At 46.9% G+C, this 19,673-nt stretch overlaps 1 protein-coding gene and 1 pseudogene across 7 annotated transcripts in view; one reads left to right on the top strand and one right to left on the bottom strand.

Moving 5' to 3' along the window:
- Positions 1-19,673, bottom strand: part of LOC132501100 (centrosomal protein of 78 kDa-like) — a 77,381-nt gene that overhangs the window by 43,785 nt on the left and 13,923 nt on the right. For 5 of the 7 annotated variants that reach the window (XR_009534140.1, XR_009534139.1, XM_060116593.1 and 2 more), the window contains exon 1: positions 1,132-1,447. The exons of the other annotated variants lie outside the window; for them this stretch is intronic. The gene's annotated coding sequence lies outside the window, so the exon portion shown is untranslated. Of the gene's footprint in view, positions 1-1,131; positions 1,448-19,673 lie in introns of those variants that run through there. 7 annotated transcript variants of the gene reach the window in all.
- On the top strand, positions 1,211-18,634 carry LOC132500610 (serine/threonine-protein kinase 35-like; annotated as a pseudogene).

Raw genomic sequence — 19,673 nt, 5'->3', positions numbered from 1 at the left:
CCCTGGGATGTCTCCCGGCCCTGCCCACTGCTCAGGCCGCCCACCCGGGCCACGCGGAGTTACCCGACTAGAAAAGCCAGAGCCCAGGCTCAGCCGCGCCTCCGGGCACAGGAAGGGCAAAATTAGAAAGCGCCAGTGCACACTGGCGGGCTGGAAACCCTCGGACCTCAGATAACTGCGGAGAACCGGGGCTCGGAGTCAACATCCGCTCCCAGGCGGTCCCAGCGTCCCGACCCCGACCACGACACAGTTTCCACAAGTTGACACACACGGAGCCCGCGCGAGGGGCGGGTCGCGCGGGCTTCCCCGCCGGGTCACCTGGAGGCCGGTTCCCCGCAAGCCGAGCGCACGAAAGGGCGCCCCAAAGGCGCCGGCCCAAGGCGCCCGCTGCGCTTTCCCTCCGGAAGATGGGCCGCGGGGCCCAAGCGTAAACCCTGAGACAAGGAACACGCGCACCACGCCGCCACGGGGGACGAGAGGCCAGGCGCCCACCTGGCCGGACACCCTGCATTTCTGGAATCACCAGACGCCTGTGTAAATTTCCGTTTGGCGTGTCATTTTCCAAAGGCCACTCAAGATCAGGGGATAGAACGCCTCCTCTCCAACTGTCCTGCCAGCCCACCCACTCAAGATCAGAGGGACAAAATGCCTAACTAAAACAAAACAAAACAGAAACACAAAAAAACTGGAGAGAGGGAGGAAAGGGTGTCCTCAAAAAAAAAAAAAAAAAAAAAAAAAAACTAAGCACGTTGACAGCGCTAAGAATAAACTACCAGGAAAAAGAAACCCTACACGTCAGATCCTAAAGTACAGAAGGGCAAGCCCGCCGGCAGTCCAGGCCCGGGGGGACGGGGGTCCCCAGCCCTGCAGAGCCAACCGCAGACCGGCTCGGGCGCCCCTCGGAAGCGCGGGGTCCCCGCGGCCGAGTCTGCGCCCCCGGCCGGCGCCGGCTCCGCTCTGCCTATCCTGCGCGCGGGGGCTGGAAATGGCCGCGGAGAACCATGGCGGGGCAGGAAGGGGAGCTGCAAAGAGGGTCTGGCGACTCGAGTCGCTCCGTTTCTCGGTGGGCTCAGCGCGCGCCGTCTGGGAAAAGGGGCGGGGGTCCGGGAGTAGGGGACGGGCGGCACTTACCTAGACCGGCAGCGGTCACGGGTAGACGGCGGGCTCGGCCCCCACGAGCGACTCCAGCCTCAGCTCCAGCTTCTCCCCCATGGCTTCGCGCGCGGCCCCCGCACCGTGCTAGTCTGGCCGTTGGGGGAGGGGCGCGGTGCAGCCGGAGGGGGCGGGGCAGCCGGACGGGCGGGAGGGAGGCTGAGGGGAGGGCGCCTGTCCTGGGCCTGGGCCGCCGCCGCTGGGCTCCTTTCCGGCCCCCGGCTCCCTCTTTGTCATCACAGGCCTGGGGCCTCCAGCGTTGCTGCGAACTAGGGCCAGCATGGGGCGAGCACAATGAGCCGGGGACCAGGCTGACCCCGCCTCGGGACTCGCCGGCTCCCACGCACGCACGCACGCACGCACGCACGTCTTCGGCTGCCCCCGGCCACCCACACCGGCCCGAAGTGGAGACCCGGGAAGACCCTCGGGGCCTGGGGTGGGGGGTTCGACTCCCGCCCTTGACGTACCGTGACACACCTCCTCCCCCAATAATAAGACTATAATTCCTCATTAAATATGACAGCCGGAATCCCGGCTTCTGTTCACAAAAATGCCGTGTATTTAGCCTATGCTAGGCACCAGACCGCGGACGCTCAGTACTGGCAAAAAGGGAAATGCCCTGCCCTCATGGCACTGCCATTTTAATTGGAATAGTAGTGACAATGGTCAAGGGAGAACATAAAGTGTCATCATCGCCACGGGGATGGTTAATCTCATGTGCGCACTGCGTGGGGCCCCGGCAACCACAAACATTATTCCAGATGTGGCCAGGAAGGTATTTTTCACAAGAGATTAACACTGAAATTGGTCCACTTCGCGTGAAGGAGATTGTCAATGCCTCGGCGTGGGTGGGCCTCGTCCATAAGTTGAAGGCCTGGAGAGAAAAATGAGGTTCCCTGGAAAGAGGGAACTGTTCCTCCAATGGCCTTGGGACATCAGCTCTTCCCCGTGTCTCCTGCCCAGAGTCCTGCCCTGACTTGCCTGCCTCACGGTCACATGAGTCAACTCCTTAAAACAAAACTATATATGTAAAAATACTGAATACATACAAGCCTATTAATTTGTATATGTGTGTATACATATTATATATATGTATACACATATGTTTATATGTGCGTGCGTTTGTAGTATATGTGTAAGTACTATATACAGTAAACATACAAGCCTATATATTTGTGGGTATATATTGTATACATGTATGTATGTGTATATATATAGTATACATACTATAAATGTGAACATGCTGTATACCCATATATTGATATATGGGTGTGTATATATACAGTATATGTACACTGTATGTATGTATGTACAGAGTGTATATTTATATATAGGTGTGTATATATGTTGTATACCTGTATGTGTATATGTTGTATAAGTATTATATGTATATATGTATATACTATATATATACACACTTGTATATGTATTTATATGTGTATGTACATGTGCATGTTTACATATAGGTGTGTATGTGTGTGTATACATTGTATATATGTATGTGTATATATCATACATATGATATATGTATGTATATATACGATGAATTTATATATGCAGTACATATATATTTTTATGCTACATGCTTTTATATGTAGGTGTATATGTGTCTATATGTATGTACGTGTATGTATTGCATATATTATATGTGTATGTATGTATACTGTATATATACACACCTAAATATCTTTGTGTGTATATGTGCATGTACCTAGGTGTGTCTATTGCATATGTTATACATATGTGTACATACTGTATATATACAAACTATGCATTTTATATGTATATGTATACTGTATATGTATGCGTGTATTTGTATATGTGTATATGTGTGTATACATACTGCATATATACAAACTATGCATTTTATCTGTGTGTATGTATGTGTGTATTGTCTATACTATATGTGTATATGTCTGTATGCATACTGCATATATACACGGCTGTATATTTTTGTATGTGTGTACTTATGTACGTGTGTGTGTATATACACACATCCCCTATGGATTCGGTTTGTCTGGAGAACCCTCACTGATACGGACACATGACAATGGAGCACCTGCTATTTGCCAGCCAGGAAGCCAAACGCTTGTCCTTTCGGTGTCTCCCTTAAGTGTCACAAGTCCCGGGAGGGAAGGTGATGCCGCTCCTACCAGTTGAGGTGCCTGAGGGTCAGAGAGGTTCACAGGGCGGGGGGCTGGAGCCTGGTGGAGCCCAGGTGGAGTTCTAGCAGCAGTACAGCCTAGCAGTCCCACTTCCCCGGGTGCTTCTCATAAAGACACCGAGGGAGAAACGGGGTCTGAAGGAGGGGATGAGGAAGCTTCCGTGGGTCCGCAAGCCCAGACCAAGGCTGACTCGTCAACGGTGTTAGAGGTCAGGACTGTGGTTACCCTGGGGGTGGGGTTACACAGAGCCATTCCCATTCTGAAAAGGTATCCATTCTGCTCTTGTTTGTAGGTTTACCCCCCTCCCCCAAATCTTTTAAAAATAGATTCTCTTGGTTGCTGGGAGCACACACGGGGAAGTTGTGTGTGAGGGGGTGTGATCCAGGGGACAGGGAGGATAAGCCCCCACACTCGTAGGGCCAGGAGTGGCTCAGCTTTGTGAGTTAAGGATGGCCCGCGAGGTCCCAGAGAGAAGGGTCCCTGCTCTGTCCCTGCTCCGTGCACCCCATTCCCAGCCTCAGAGGCCCAGAGCCACCCCCCTCCACACACACACACACACCAAAGAGGAGAGCCAGTCACCCTGGCTCCCAGGCTCCGGCTCCAAGGCTCTGGGCACTAGGAGCTATTTTCAGATTTCATGCCCTAGGACATGGCCAAAGCTACTGTCTCCGGAAACTCTGTCTGTCTCTCGCCCGCCGGCCCTCCCTCCTCTGCCACTTCCCCTCCCGCTCCAGCTGTCCTGCCCTCCACCATGCATTTCTACACAGGATGGCTCACAGACAGCTGCTCCCCGTGCCCACCCGCCACCATTCGATGGATGTCAAAGCAAGCCTTGGGGACTTCCCTGGAGGTCCAGCGATTAAGACTCCGAGCTTCCACTGCAGGGGGCACGGGTTCAATCCCTGGTCAGGAAAATAAGATCCCACATGCCACAGGGCATGGCCAAAAAAATAAATGAAAAAAGAAATAAAGTTCAGTGATGAAACAGCCCTAGTGGTGCAAGGATGGGACGTATAGCTCTATGGTATAGAATAAGGTCCAGAACAGATATGACAACTTGATATGACAGAAAGTGGGGAAATTAAGGAGTTTTCAATAAATGGCATTAGGACAATTGCATATCCATGTGGGAAAAAGTAAATTAGAAAAAAAAAAAAGCCATCCCTGGTCAGGTGTGACCTTGGGCCCGGGGCCATTGGCACACATTGTCGTGTGGTATGTTCTTCCTTAGACTCCTCCCTCCCTCCTATGTCACGGTCACTTCCTCCAGAACCTTCCTGGACTACCCTACACGAGCCCGGGGTGAGCCCTCACCTGCCCTGGATCACCGGAATTCCAATCCCGGCCCACCCTTCCCCGCCAGGTAAAGAACTGTGCCTGGTCAATAAGACCGTAGAGGTCCTTGGCCATTGCTATTGCAGTTGCGATTGTTACTGTGTTTACATAGGGTGACCAACACCCGCCCCCAGTTTGCCCAGGACCACTCAGGTTTGAGCGCTGGAACTGTGGGGAAACCCTCATTCCCGGGGAACCCCAGAAGGCTGGTCAGCCTATTTAGGACGGATCTTTCACTTGATCTCCCAACCCCTGAGAGCCAGAAAGGGAATCTCCCCCCTCCTTCCATTGTAACCTTCATTCATTCATCCACTCATCCCTTTATTCAACTCCTTTATTCAGCAAGTATTTACGAAGCATCTACTACACATCAGACGAGAAGGTGTGATTTATTACATGGGGATGAAGTCTCGCAGACCACTGTAGGGCAGGGTAAGTGGGAGAGGGAAGTGGCAGTTCTAAATGCAGGCTCCGACGGGATTGGGGCAGAACTTGCCCTGGGCCAGGCTGGTTGCTTCAACACAGCTGTCCTCACCCAGGGCCATCCTGCCCCCGCCTCACCCAGTTCTTCGGTGATGTCTGGGGAAAATCTGTGGTTATCAAAACTGGGGGGGAGGGACCCTGGAATCAAATGAGTGGGGCCAGGGATGCTGCTGAACCCCACACAGTGTCCAGGAGGGGCCCCCAGCAGAGGATGACCCACCCCAAATAAGCCCAGTGCCGTGGGGGAGACCCTGCACTAATATTATTCAGACCCGCTGGTGCCCCTAGATGCCTGCACAGGCAGGGACTCTAACCGGGTCACCTCTGTATCCCAAGGTGACCTAGAGTGGGGTAGCCAGGAGGGTTGAGTAACGGGGGGTGAAATGACAAATCTCTGTGCCCACTCTCCCCGCCACACCCCAGGGTCGATGGCCTCTATCTCCTCCCTGTGCAGGTAGCTTTTCCCTGAGCCTTTTCTTCTTGTCAAGGTCCCTGTCGCAGGTTGGGTTCCCTGAAGATTACGTTGAGAACAAGGATTAGAGTGAGGGGGTTGATGTGAGACGTACAGAGAACAGATACAGCTGCCATAGGGTTCCGCAATTCCACTCCTGGGCATAGATCTGGAGAAAACTCTAATTCAAAAATATAAATACACCCCTGGGATTTCCCTGGTGGTCCAGTGGTTAAGACTCCGTGCTTCCAGTGCAGGGAGCATGGGCTCCATTTCTGCAGGGGGCGCGGGTTCGATCCCTGGACAGGGAACTAAGATCCTACATGCCGTGTGACAAAAAAAAAAAAAAAAAAAGAAAGAAAGAGAGAAAGAAAGAAAGAAAAAGAAAGAAAGAAAGAAAGGAAGAAAAGATGCATGCATCCCAATGTTCAGTTCAGCACTATTTACAATAGCCAAGACGTGGAAGCTACCTAAATGTCCACTGATGGATGAATGGATAAAGAACATGTGGTACATATATATAATGGAATATTATTCAGCCATAAAAAGAATGAAATAATGCTATTTGCAGCAATGTCGTGGATGGACCTAGAGATTATAATACGAAGTGAAGTAAGTCAGAAGAGAAAGACAAATATATGATCTCACGTATATCTGAAATCTAAAATATGACACAAATGAACTTGTCTACGAAACAAAACCAGACTCACAGACATAGAGAACAGATTGATACGGGTTTGGGTCTCTCGGGGCCTTGGCTGTTTTATCAGTTTATCAAACCTCTCATGAACCATGCTCTTAAAGAGCCTGAAGGGTTACTACGATACAATTTGATTTCACAGCACTATCCCCAAAATTTAAAAACAATCTCAAAAGCAAGCCAATCCTGCACTCTTAGAAGAGTGAACCTAGGCACATTTTTGTTCCCAGAATCCAGTACAGAATTTGACCAAAGAACATAGCAGAAACTCAATGGCATCTGAGAGAAAGAGAAAGTCTCTTTGGTTTTAGCTTCACTAGGATGTCCCTTAGTCTATGTTATTTATGTGAAATTTCTGACCTGCGAACTTCGAACCAGGAGGAATCTTTGAGCCTGACGTTGATTTTTCACTATGAATTTGCCATGTGCAGTGCACAGCCCTGAGCATCTATCACATGTGGACTCTTGAGTTATCCTTCCTCTTTGATGACCTTGTGGTTCACACTGCAGTACTGAACTGATTATGGGTTCTGTCTAGTGACATTACACCTCCAGTTCTGATGCATAGATTTGACAGTCCTATGCGGCCATGGCCATTTTCACTGCCTCCTGCTATGGAACTGCACAGACTAAAGGCAGCTGCCTTTAAGAGAACATTTCTTTCTCCAACATAATTGACAAATCCAGTGTCAGCTTGGGTCCACATGTAAAGGGAGTCACTTGAGCCTACGGTAGACCATATGTGTCCATGCCGACAAGTTCTACAAAACATGTGTTCCTTACAATTGAGTCTTTGTCTCAGTCAAGCCTGCTCGGGAAAAACTGTATCTGAAGGGTAAGGCAAGGTGGACAGCTGCCTGAGACTTTTCTGCCCTGTAAACTCCTGCACACTCTCAAGTCAAGTGCCAGGTAAAGGTCTCTGTATACTAAAGACCCTCCAGGTGCCTTCTTCCTTCCGCTCCAGGTATTGCTCAGTCACCTGCAACTCCCTAACGCCCCTCTTCTTTATGTCAGACCTTTACTTAAGTGGCTCTAAAGAAACAGCCACTTTCCCACACCAGAAGCTGCAGCCATCAGCCAAAATCAAAGTATCTTACGGCTGGTATAGTGGGTTGGATGGTCGCCCCCAAAAGGATATATCCATGTCCTCCTCCTTGACGGTTACCTCATTTGAAAAAAATGTTTTTGCAAATGTCATTAAGGATCTTGACATGGGATTTCCATCCTATATTATCTGGATGGTTCATAAATACAATGACAATTGTCCTTATTATACAAGAAGGGCAGAGGGACATTTGAGACAGACAAAAGAGAAGATACAGACACAGAAAGGGGGTGATGTGAAGACAGAGACAAAAACTGAGCGATGTGGCCTCAAGCCAAGGAAACTGGCAACCACCAGAAGCTGAAAAAGGCAAGGGATAGAATCTCCCCTAAAGCATCTGTAGGGAGAGCAGCCTTGCTGACACCTTGATATCAGACTTCTGGCCTCTACAACTGTGAAATTGTAAATTTCTATTGTGTTAAGCCTCCAAGTTTGTGGTAGTCTGTTACAACAAGCACGGGAGAATAATAAAGCATGTCTTAAACCTTTTCTAGGCTTCAGCAGTTTACTGCACAAACTTAAATATTTTCAAACAGTCAAAGGTCCCAAAATTCCACCATACATTAAAGACCAAGGCACTGGACTACCTTCCTTGGCAGTACCAAAATATTTTCCACATGGACATTTTCCTCAAGTGTCTGCTCCTTTCTTTTTATTTCTCGGTGTTCCCAGGTAATGCACTAAATGTTAGGGCCTTTTAATTACCTTACAGCAAGTACAATGCCTTAATTCCATTTGGTTTGGCATAAATTAGGAACTAAGAGAAAAGATGTAGGGCCCAGTATTCCTGTTACTGTTGATAACCCTGGCTTCATAATCCAGTTTGAATGAAATGATCACATAACTGAACCCCAGAATTGGGCAGATTTACTAACTAGTAATACACAGAATGAGACAAACAGAAGACACTCACTTACACTCTCAAGGGAGAGAACAGAATTAGTCAAGGCAAGCATGCTCACTTAATTCTTTTCAAGCTTTCTATATAAGTCACTTGATCGCCCTGGGGCAGAGTCAGTAAAGAAGCAGCGCTGAAATGACCCTAAGAGTTCTCCTGACAGGACTGAAACATCAGGAGCAGGAAAGGAACATTCCCACACACCCCACCACCACCACATCCAGCAGGAAAAAATGATCATCCACAATGACAATGTAAAGGAAATCAGAAACTACCCTAACTATGACTTACTCTTAGTATACCTACAGCTAATCAGGAGCCTTGTGCAAAAACATCTTGATTGGGCCTCCCTGGTGGCGCAGTGGTTGAGAGTCCGCCTGCCAATGCAGGGGACACGGGTTCGTGCCCCGGTCCGGAAAGATCCCACATGCCGCGGAGCGGCTAGGCCCGTGAGCCATGGCCGCTGAGCCTGCGCGTCCGGAGCCTGTGCTCCGCAACGGGAGAGGCCACAACAGTGAGAGGCCTGCGTACCGCCAAAAAAAAAAAAAGCATCTTGATTAGTTGCTAATAAAACTCTTTAGAAGCAGAACCCTTCACATGCCTCAAAGGGAAGATACAGACCTGTATGCTTCAGGATTTTCTCACCAAAACCCCACACAACTTCTTTACTATTCCAACCAAGTATGGCCTAGCCCTACCCTCATCCCTGTTTTTCTTGGTGTAGTAATAAAGAAACATAGATGGAAATAAAGAGATAGGTAGAAAGATATAAAATAGTGGGGAAAATAATATAAGTCAAGTCAAGTACCACCACCATTTACTAGAAGTGAACTTTCAGCACCAACATTAATATTTTTTCCTGTTATATCTGTAAATGATAATAACTAATATGTACATAACAATTTTCCATTTACTCAAATCTCATTTTTGTAACTAACTACTTCACAACAAGTAACATGCTAAGGCAACATCAATAGATGAAAAAAGGTAGTCCCTGGCCCCAAGGAATGTTGCCCAGGAGAAGACAGAGATATGGAAAAAATACAATTACAATACAGGGTAGCGAGTGCAGCAATCAGGCATGCAGAAGTGCAAGGGTAGCAAAAAGGAGCGTGTGATCACAACACTAAAAAGAAGACTGCACAAAGGACAATAATATGTAAACTGAGGTTTGAAAAATGAAGTGGGTTTCCCAGGTGCCCCATAGAGAGAAAGGAATTCTTGGAGGAGGGAAAAGCATAAATGAAGACAGTGAGTTTTTCATATAATCCAGAAGTGAAGTAGGCAATGGCAGGGGAAATGACTGGACACAGGCATCACGAATACTTGCGTGTCTGCATTTTAGCAAGTCCATTCTAAAGGAAACTTTGAGCATCAACTCGGGGGTGGGGGACCGCGGGGGGACAGAACTAGTCATTCCTGACAGAAACACTGGAACCACTTTCCACCAACCCACCAAAAAAACGACTGCAAAGGCAACATGGTATCACAGAAAGGGCTTGTTTTTTTGTTTCTTTGTTTTTAGTTCATTAGGCCTCACTTAAAATTCTGATTCCACAATGCACTTGCTTTGGGATCTTGAGCAACACTCATATAACCTCTGCAAGTTTCAGTATAGTAAGTTTACGTGATTACCTTCATCTGTAATATCCCTGCATTGCAATCTTAATGGAAACTCAAGTTCAGGTCAAAGACAAGTTTCTCTGTGACTTCTCCTCTGAATTGATTCAAAAGCCGTCTCTCCTGTCCTCATTTGGCTTCTCTTATGGAATCTCATAAGAACTTCTGTGACCTCTTTGTTTTGTTTTTGTTGTTGTTGTTGTCTGTTTGTTTTTTAATGGAAGTATAGTTGCTTTACAATGTTGTCTTACTTTCAGGTGTACAGCAGAGTGATTCCTTTTTCACATTCTTTTCCCTTATAAGTTATTACAAAATACTGAGTAGAGTTCCATGTGCCGTAGAGGAGATCCTTGTTGTATCTATTCTATGCCTTCTTTGAATGACCGTAGCACTTGTTGTCTGTATCATTTTTATGTCTGTGGTTGCTTTGTGACTGAAAATGAAAATTTTCTATTTGTTCAAGTCCTAGTCCTTCCTTAAAACTGGGTTCATTTATCTATTTCATATTTATTGACTACATGTTAGACACCGTGTTAACTGCTGGTTCTAGATGTTAGTAAAATATAGACCTTCCTGCTCAAAAGGTCACAGTATTTGTGGGAAAACAAAAAAATGAACCACCTATGTCTCAAAGAGCTTTGCACTTCCCAAAGAGAACACACCTAGTAGGTACGATAAACACATGTATCATATGTAAATGTATAAATAGTTAATGGGATTAAAAACTAGACATAACTGCTTTTCAATTCCGAGGAAATGATGATTATATTTCACCAGGAGCTCGATACCACTCTGAGAATGAGGGCATAACCCCCAACCTGACTCACTGCAGCGCTTTCCCATATAAAAATACACAAGTCTGTACACACACTCTAGAAAAAGGCTTATCTGGCATGAATTTCAGATAGCAGGAAGAAAAATTCAAGAGGTTCAGAGAAGCATCCAGAAGCTCACATAATTATCTGGCACTAATACAACTTGCTTGACAGAAAAATAAAGCTGTAAATCTCACAAAATTAGATGACTTTTGAAGAATTTCAAAACCTCTTGCTATTAATTGGAAATCCTAGAAGAATAGCTTCTTTTAAAGTGGAATGATAATATGCTTTACAGCTTAATAGTCAGCAGCCTAGGTTTTGGCTAAGTGAGCTTCAGGAAAGAAGGAAACTTGTGGTTTAGCTCCATTTTCTTTGCAACCTCTGGTTCCAAACATCTACTTCTGTGCTCAGTCATTTTATCATCTATAAAATGTAGGCAACTCTAAGAAAACAGTTACAGAGATGTTGCACAGTTTCATGTGTCATTGTCTTCATTTGTTTCAGAGTACCAATAACATCTAAGCTACTACTGAAAGAGTGCAATGTTATTTAGGGTCATCTAGTGCAGCTCTGTCAAAGTAAAGGAAAGGAAAGGGGCCTAGAATAACTATAATTTTCCCAAGAGGACACAATTATTTTATGGTAAATCTGGGACAAGAACCCTGATCTCTTTGATCCCATTCCATTGTTCTTTCATTGGGTTCTGAACAACCCAGAGAAATAAAGAGAAATAAAACTCCTCTGTGCTATGCCACTGGTACAGGACATGGCAAGATTGGAATTGGAGCACTACATATTAAGAGGTAACTGGGAAATTCTTCAAACTAATTGAGATATATACACCAGGTACACAGAAAACAGCATGTTTTCTGAAGATGATTCTGTGGCATGAACAGAACTGGTAACTGAAGGTGTGTGTGGACTGCAGTTCCAAACAGGATGGGTGAATTCTTGTTTTCTGGCAGCTTGAAGACTCCACCCCAATATACACATTAAAATAAAATTAACATTTCAACTGGGTCATATTTAATTCAGCAAAATATTCCATGTATCATTTAAGTTGTCACTTACTTTTTAACTTGATTTTTAAGTCCTAAAAGTCTTTCCAAACACAAAACAGAGGTTGCAAAATGGTATATGGGAAGCTGCAGAGATGAAATAAACATATTTCATTCAGCATAAACATGAATATCCAAACAACTTCTTCATAGCTGAAAGTGTCCAAATCCACTGTCTTCATTTTGTAGTCAAGGCTTCGGGAAAAATATGCTAATGGATTCCTAATTACCCAAATGCCCCATATCTGTTTCAGTAAGTATCATTATATATTATGGAAATTTTTCTCAGTGACAGAGAAAGATATCCTGGCTGAACATCCCCTTGCCCGTGACACAGAGATGATGGCTTCCAGCTACCCTGAAGGCGTTGGAGCCCACTTTATCCGTTACTAATATTAATGGAGGACAAAACTTCATATTCCGTTTGCTCTGTATTTGTTACATCACTTCTTCCCTTCATTAAAATGGACGGCCCATAATTCAGTCAGTAGTGTGTGTATCATTGGAAACTGAACAAATTTTTGTTGGTTTTATTAATGTCATAGGTTTCTAGGGAGGGTCTACTCAATAACTAAGTCTAGTTTCACAGTTACAAATAAATTACGATGTAACTTTGAATAAATTAAGCTCATCATAAAGGAAGGATACTGAGAGTTGCTACTACCCCTTCCTTGAGGGGCTCTTCTAAAGCACTAAATAAAGTAACAGAGGTGTATATGCATGCATATATTCGCAATGATATTTGTACACACTTGAAAAGAACTCTACAGAGTGCATTATAAAACTCTTGATGCTGTGTGTCCCTGTTCCCAGCTCTCTCATTAAAACAACTTAAATGGTCCTTCCCTCGTGGCGTAGTGGTTGGGAGTCCGCCTGCCGAGGCAGGGGACACAGGTTCGTGCCCCGGTCCGGGAAGAGCCCAAATGCCACGGAGCGGCTGGGCCCGTGAGCCACGGCCGCTTATCCTGCATGTCTGGGGCCTGTGCTCCGCAACTGGAGAGGCCACAGCAGTGAGAGGCCCGCGTACCGCAAAAAAAAAAAAAAAACTACTTAAATGAACAAAATCATATCTATTAGGATAGCTATCAGAGTACTCCAAATATTACTTCTTGCAGTACCCTGTCCCAAGCCTTTGCCTTCCTCTTCCCATTAGTCCTCAATTCAGAAACCACGGAGATTTGTTTATTAATTTATGAACATATTTCTTCATTCAGCCAAGAAAATTGATTGATCCTTTACCAATTTTTAGGCACCATTCTTCAGTATGTTTCATAGGCATGTTCAGGAAACACAGTAGTGATGAACACAGATGAATATACCCTCTCTCGAGATGAGGGGGGAGGCAAAAGTAAAGAAGCAAATATAAAATCATAAGTATAAATATGTAAATAGAAATGAAATACATGGATAGAATAACTAGTATATCAGGGAAGTGCTGGAGAAAACCAGCAAGCAGGGAAGGGAGATGGAGATTGTTAGCTGCTAGGAGGAGGCTGCGATCTGAAACTAAGTGATCACTGAGGGCTTTCTGGGGAAGATAAAATTTAAGAGGGAGCAAGGAGCATATCTGGGAAGTGAAGAGTACAAGTAGAGGGAACAGTCACATGGAAAGCCAATGAGGCAAGAGTGGGCTTGGAGTATCCAAGGAGCAGAAAGGATGTCAGTGTGTGGGAAACCGAGCGAGCAAAGTGGAGAGGAGAAGGAAACAGTCAGACACGAAACAGAGGCCCACATCTCTAGGGCTGTGGAGGCACTTTGAGGACTTTGCTTTTCCTGTGAAGAAGCCATTGAAGAGATTTGAGTGACATGATCTGACTTATGTTTTAACAGGATCTCTCTGGATGCCATGTTGATTAGAGAGTGGAGGAGAGTAAGGACAAGCCCCAGAAGACCAATAGTTGATTCAAAGAAGTGATTACTCAAACATGGTCCCCCTCCTCAGTGAGGACACAGAGCAGGAATTGGCAAATAATGGTCACAAATCAAATCAGGCTCTCAGTCTGGATCTGTGGGACTGTGAGCTAATAATGGTTCTCACGTTTAGAAAGGTTGTTGAAGAAGAAAGAGGAGGAGAAGCTACAGAAGCTGTATATGGCCCACAGAGCCTAAGATATTTAAAATCCAGAAAATGCTTTCCAACACCTGATGTAAAGCATGTGGCTGGTAGGAGGTGCTCAACAAAATTTGGAAGAGGAATACATGTGTCAGTTAGTTCCTGAAAACACTGTAAAGTAACAGGTGTCAAGAAACATTTATTCCTTCACCCTTAACCTTCACAAATGATGCCATTTCCACTGAGGTATTGAAAAATATATTATGACTTTCAAAACAATAAAACAGAGGGCATTTTCTCACATAAGCAAGGTCATAAACAACTGTCAAGTAAAGTTGAAATAGCAACAAATCAAATAATAACAAAAACATATTTATAGATTTTTAAGCCTTAATAAGCATTTTCATGTTCATTCTCTAATTTAATCCTCAAATCAACTCCATGAGACAGTTATTATTTTCCCATTAGAAATGACCACATATTAAATCCTCAGTGATTGCTCAAGAAAAGCTGAAATCTTGAGTTTTACATCTATTAATGCCAAGGTTGGTTTTTTTCCCATGGGAACATTGGATGCTAAAATCAACAGGGATTTTCAGCTCAAGATGGCACACTAGGAAACATATTTACTCTCTGTTCCTCCTGAAACCATATTTAAATAAAACTGTAGAAATACCAAAATTAATCAACCAATAAAGGCCAAGACATTTTGGAAGCCATCAACCACAGAAAGATTTCAACACATTTCGAGAAGGCAAACAATGAAATGGAGGAGCCATGAATAAAATGATGAAGAAAAGACTAACCCTAAGTAAGGTCTGCACAAAGCCAGTCAGCTTTTGCTGAGCTCTGGTTATAGTAAAGGGCAGAGGAAAGAAGAGGGGCTGAAAACAAGAAGACAAAAGTCATTTTAGGAAAGAAAGGTCATTTAATGAGCTCCAGGGAACACTCAGCCTGCTGCCATACTCACTCATGAATTACAATGGATTGTTGGTAAGCAAGACAAGAAAACAGGGAAGAAACAAAACAAAAATCAAGACATTGTTTCTTACTGAACTCTTCTCAAATGAGATCGAGGAATTATGCTTCAATGCCACAGCTGTAAATCATTTCTGCTCTTGGAGACGTTAGAAAGGGCTGATAATATTTACCCTTTTTTTTTCAGACAGAATTTAGGTCTGAGCAAAAGCTTTTGTGTCCTCCAACCCCAAAGTTTACTGGGGATGGCAGTCCAAATTTGCTGTGACATACCATAAAAAGAATCTCATGAGCAGAGGGTCCAACTAATTTTGGAATATATGAATTATGCCCCGTGTTATTTTCAACAGATTTTGAACAAAAATATAGAAATACATTTTTACTGATCTATATGATTCTGGGTTCTGAAACTTCTACATGTCACATGTGTGATACATAACACACAATGTCAGCCCCAGGAGAGAGAAAACACTCCAATGAAGCAAGCCAAAGAAACAAGTTTTAAACAAGGTCAAGTGATGTGTAGGCCAGGATTGTTCAACTCTTTCCTGTCATGCTGAAGCTTCCAGCTCCTGAATAACAACACATGTTTCCCTTGTCCTAGACACCCAAGAGTATGTCTCCTCTCGTGGGCATAAGAATCTCTAGAGTTACATATGTGTACTAAAGAGTGGACCCAGCTGGCATACTCACAATGACCAAATTGTGTTGATCGTACTTTAAACCAATACATCGCTCCACACTGAAGTTGCAATAAATGATATACTTGCTTTCTAGACATGAATGAGGTGCCTTGCTGGATATACTCCAGGAAGGCCAGAGAATCTGGCTTCTAATCCATATGGAACAATTCACTGGTGAATTTCTTTCAGGATAGCCCATGATTTATCTAGAATATAATCTTTACATATCTGGATCCTTCAAACTAGACAAAGGGAAAATCCGGGCCTCATGCCTCAATTAGAAATGTGGAATGGTGCTATGCTGACAACTGGTGGTCCCTGACCTGTATCTTCTGAGATTAGAACGCAGTGTGGTGGATGACCAATTCATGCGTTGAACAAAAGAAGACCTCCTACAGGGCAGTGCAGCTGTTTGTTACAGCTGTGGCACTTAGGGCTAAGTACCACAAGGACTACAAGAAAAAAAGAAAAACAAGTAACGCATGAAGCATATATGAGAAGGAGGCACCACAGTCCAGAGCACGAGGTTTGCTTCGAATCCCGGCTAAGCCACTACCATCTGTATACCCTGAAGAACAGTCCAAAGTTTATATATTGTTTTAGCAAATTTCAAAAAAGAAGTGAAGAAAGAACCTACCTGCCAGGAAGGGACATTGTGGGGTGTAGCATCCAGTCGGATCAGGGCTCTGCATCTCCTGCTCACAAATCTTCGCCACCTAGCTCATGGTGATGCTGGCAGCTGAGCAGCCCTGGAGAAGGCGATCCTGTCTCCAGGCCTCGCAGAGAAGCTGGGGAGGTCCCCGGAGGACGTGGCCCACACCCTGGCAAGCTCTGGGTGCCTCCTGCCCTCAGCTCTGAGCAGGCTCTGGCCTATGGGCCCAGTGGTGGGGAAGGGCTGGCCGATACATATGCAGGGCTGAGGAGCCTGCAGAGCCGATGCCCAGGCAGGGTGAGCTCTGGAGGAGAAGGCTTCCACAGTCCCCAACAGTCTCCGCATGGTGGTCCATCCGGTGCCAAACACCTGCCACCCACAGCGAGAAGTCCCAGCCGCTATAAAGTCCAGAAGGGGTCAGCCTCTTTGCCCTTGGGCCGGGTATCTCCAGGGGCTGGGCACCTCCAGGGGCTGGGCTTGCGTGCGGCCCCCAGCCCACCCCCTGACCCGCCCGCCCTTTCTCTGTGACACGTACAATGGAATGTCAAGACCCAGGGTGAGCCGTCCAGTGTCCAGTGCGTGCTAGACCTCGAGCAGTGTTAGAAGGTAGGGAGAAGCTCTCCCACTTTCACTCTCTTTTCTCAGATCAGGCAGGCAGCACAGGCGAGGAAGAGAGGAGGTTGCGGTGCGCAGGCGGCTGCGGAGACCTGAGGCCTCAGCCAGATCGCGGGAATTTGGTGCCTGTTTTTTGTTGGTTGGGTTTTCTCGCCTGTGATTGGGCCCCGGCCCCGCGTGGGTGAGCCCGGCTGTTGCTGGTCAGCCGACCTTGGCAGGACCCCGGCGGCGCCATACTCTGCTGACCTCCCGGGGGATAGGGGCCCCCGCTGGCCCGAGTGCGGGCGGGACGTCGGCTTATAGAAAAAGGTTACCTAAAGGGCTCCACTGGCACGAACACGTGGAGAGCCGCGGGAGCACTGACGCCCAGTTGTCCCACAAGAGCACCGCTGCCGTCACCCGTGCAGTAGCAGGCTCCATCGCACGCCCGAGCCGGGCCACGGTGTCTCGCGCGGCTAGGTACCCGAAGCAGCCCTAGCCCGGAGCGGACCATCCCCAGCTGGGGGCCTTAGTGGGGAAACGCGAGGCCCGGAAGTGGAAGGGCGCAGGCCAGGTCACAATCCAGGGTCCCCCTCCTCCGCGTCCCGGGGCCGGACGGAGGGATGAGGCAGGGGGGTCCCGGGCAGCGCCGTTGCTGCTCCCCGCGCCGCCCGCAGCCATGGACACGGGGGAAGAGGACGGCGCCCGCAGAGTTCACAAAGCCCCGAGCGAAAAAGGCGAAGCCCAGTGCCGCGGGAGCTCAGCGCGAAACTGAGGCCGGCGTTGGTGGCCCAAGCCATGGAACCGGTGGCGGCCGAGGCCCCGGGCGAGAGGCCTACCTGGCGCGGCGGCGGCCGGAGGGCGGCGGCGGGTTGGCGCGGCCGCGCTACAGCCTTTTGGCGGAGATCGGGCACGGCAACTACGGCGTGGTGTACGAGGCAGTGGCCGTGAGCACCGGGGCCCGGGTGGCGGTTAAGAAGATCCGTTGCGACGCCCCCGAGAATGTGGAGCTGGCGCTGGCCGAATTCTGGGCCCTGACCAGCCTCAAGCGGGGCCACCAAAACGTCGTGCAGTTTGAGGAGTGCGTCCTGCAGCGCAACGGGCTAGCCCAGCGCATGAGCCACGGCAACAAGAGCTCACAGCTTTACCTGCGCCTGGTGGAAACCTCGCTCAAAGGAGAAAGGATCCTGCGTTATGCTGAGGAGCCCTGCTATCTCTGGTTTGTCATGGAGTTCTGTGAAGGTGGAGACCTGAATCAGTATGTCCTGTCCCGGAGGCCGGACCCAGCCACCAACAAGAGCTTCATGCTACAGCTCACGAGCGCCATTGCCTTCCTGCACAAAAACCACATCGTGCACAGGGACCTAAAGCCAGAAAACATCCTCATCACAGAGCGGTCTGGCACCCCCATCCTCAAGGTGGCAGACTTTGGACTAAGCAAGGTCTGTGCTGGGCTGGCTCCCCGAGGTAAAGAGGGCAATCAAGACAACAAAAATGTGAATGTGAATAAATACTGGCTGTCCTCAGCCTGCGGCTCAGACTTCTACATGGCCCCTGAAGTCTGGGAGGGACACTACACAGCCAAGGCTGACATCTTTGCCCTGGGCATTATCATCTGGGCAATGATAGAAAGAATCACTTTCATTGACCCTGAGACCAATAAGGAGCTCCTGGGGACCTATATCAAACAGGGGACTGAGATCGTCCCTGTTGGTCAGGCGCTGCTACAAAACCCAAAGATGGAGTTGCACATCCCCCAGAAACGCAGGACTTCCATGTCTGAGGGGATCAAGCAGCTCTTGAAAGATATGTTAGCTGCTAACCCACAGGACCGGCCTGATGCCTTTGAACTTGAAACCAGAATGGACCAAGTCACACGGGCTGCTTAAAATTCAGGGAAAAAATAAATCTTGGGTGTTTTTAAACTACGTGAGCGTACTTCTTTTTGTTCTGCATGCACACTTCCTGGACTACTGGATTCTTCAATCTGAGCCCAGGGAGGAGGGGGTATGGACTTGGAGGCAAATGCAGGGTTGAAGAGAACTAAGTGCTGGTTACCAAAGATTCCTCCCAAGTCTCAATGAGGAGATGTGGGATTATCTGAGTACAAATGAGAAAGTCTAGGGAAGTTTTGAGTAGACATTGCATTTGAGCTGGAAAAAAAAAAAAAAAAAAAAAAGCCTTCCTAGGCTTTCATTTTCCATTCTGCCCCTCTTTTCCCCAAGCCCCCCATTTACGGCTTCGGGTGTCATCGGTGCTTCAGCAGGCAGCACCTCTGACACCAAAGCTATGGACACCACACCTCCTTCTCAGGCTGTCATTTTCCAGTCTGCCCCGTCTCCATGTAGAACCACTACCCATTTCACACAGCTAGCTGGTCTAGTTCTGGGAACACACCACTCACTGGTAGCAATGCCTCAGCCCATGCCTCGTCTCATTTACCTGCAACGCTGGCCAACAGATAGACCAACACTTCAAAGTTATGACAGAAGGTTGAGTAAGTTATATGCTTGGAATTGCATTTATTATTATTAACAAGCACAACTGTAGTGCTTAGACTATAACAAGTAATATTCTAAGTGCTTAGCAAATATTAACTCACTTAATCCTTATAATGGCCACCCTATAGGTAGGTAATATTCATAATATTCACCTTTTTGGGGGGAAACTGAGGCCCAGAGGGGCTGAATAGCTTGTCTAATGCCACACAGTAAGTAGAGGGCAGAAACCCAGGATGAAAACCAGACAGTGTAGACTTTCATCACTTTGCTGTGTCACCTTATTAGATGTTGTGGTTAGGGAAGGGATTAAACTGACAAGACTCTGAAATAGAGAAGGGAGAAATGAGAAAATGACTGATCCTAGAAACTAGAGAGGATTTCAGCTCAGAAATTTCTGGTGATGAGACCCGGAAGAACAAGAACTTGG

The sequence above is a fragment of the Mesoplodon densirostris genome, chromosome 13 (assembly GCF_025265405.1).
Source record: "Mesoplodon densirostris isolate mMesDen1 chromosome 13, mMesDen1 primary haplotype, whole genome shotgun sequence".
In the NCBI taxonomy this organism is placed as follows: Eukaryota; Metazoa; Chordata; class Mammalia; order Artiodactyla; family Ziphiidae; genus Mesoplodon; species Mesoplodon densirostris.
This window is presented reverse-complemented; position numbering and strand designations above follow the sequence as displayed.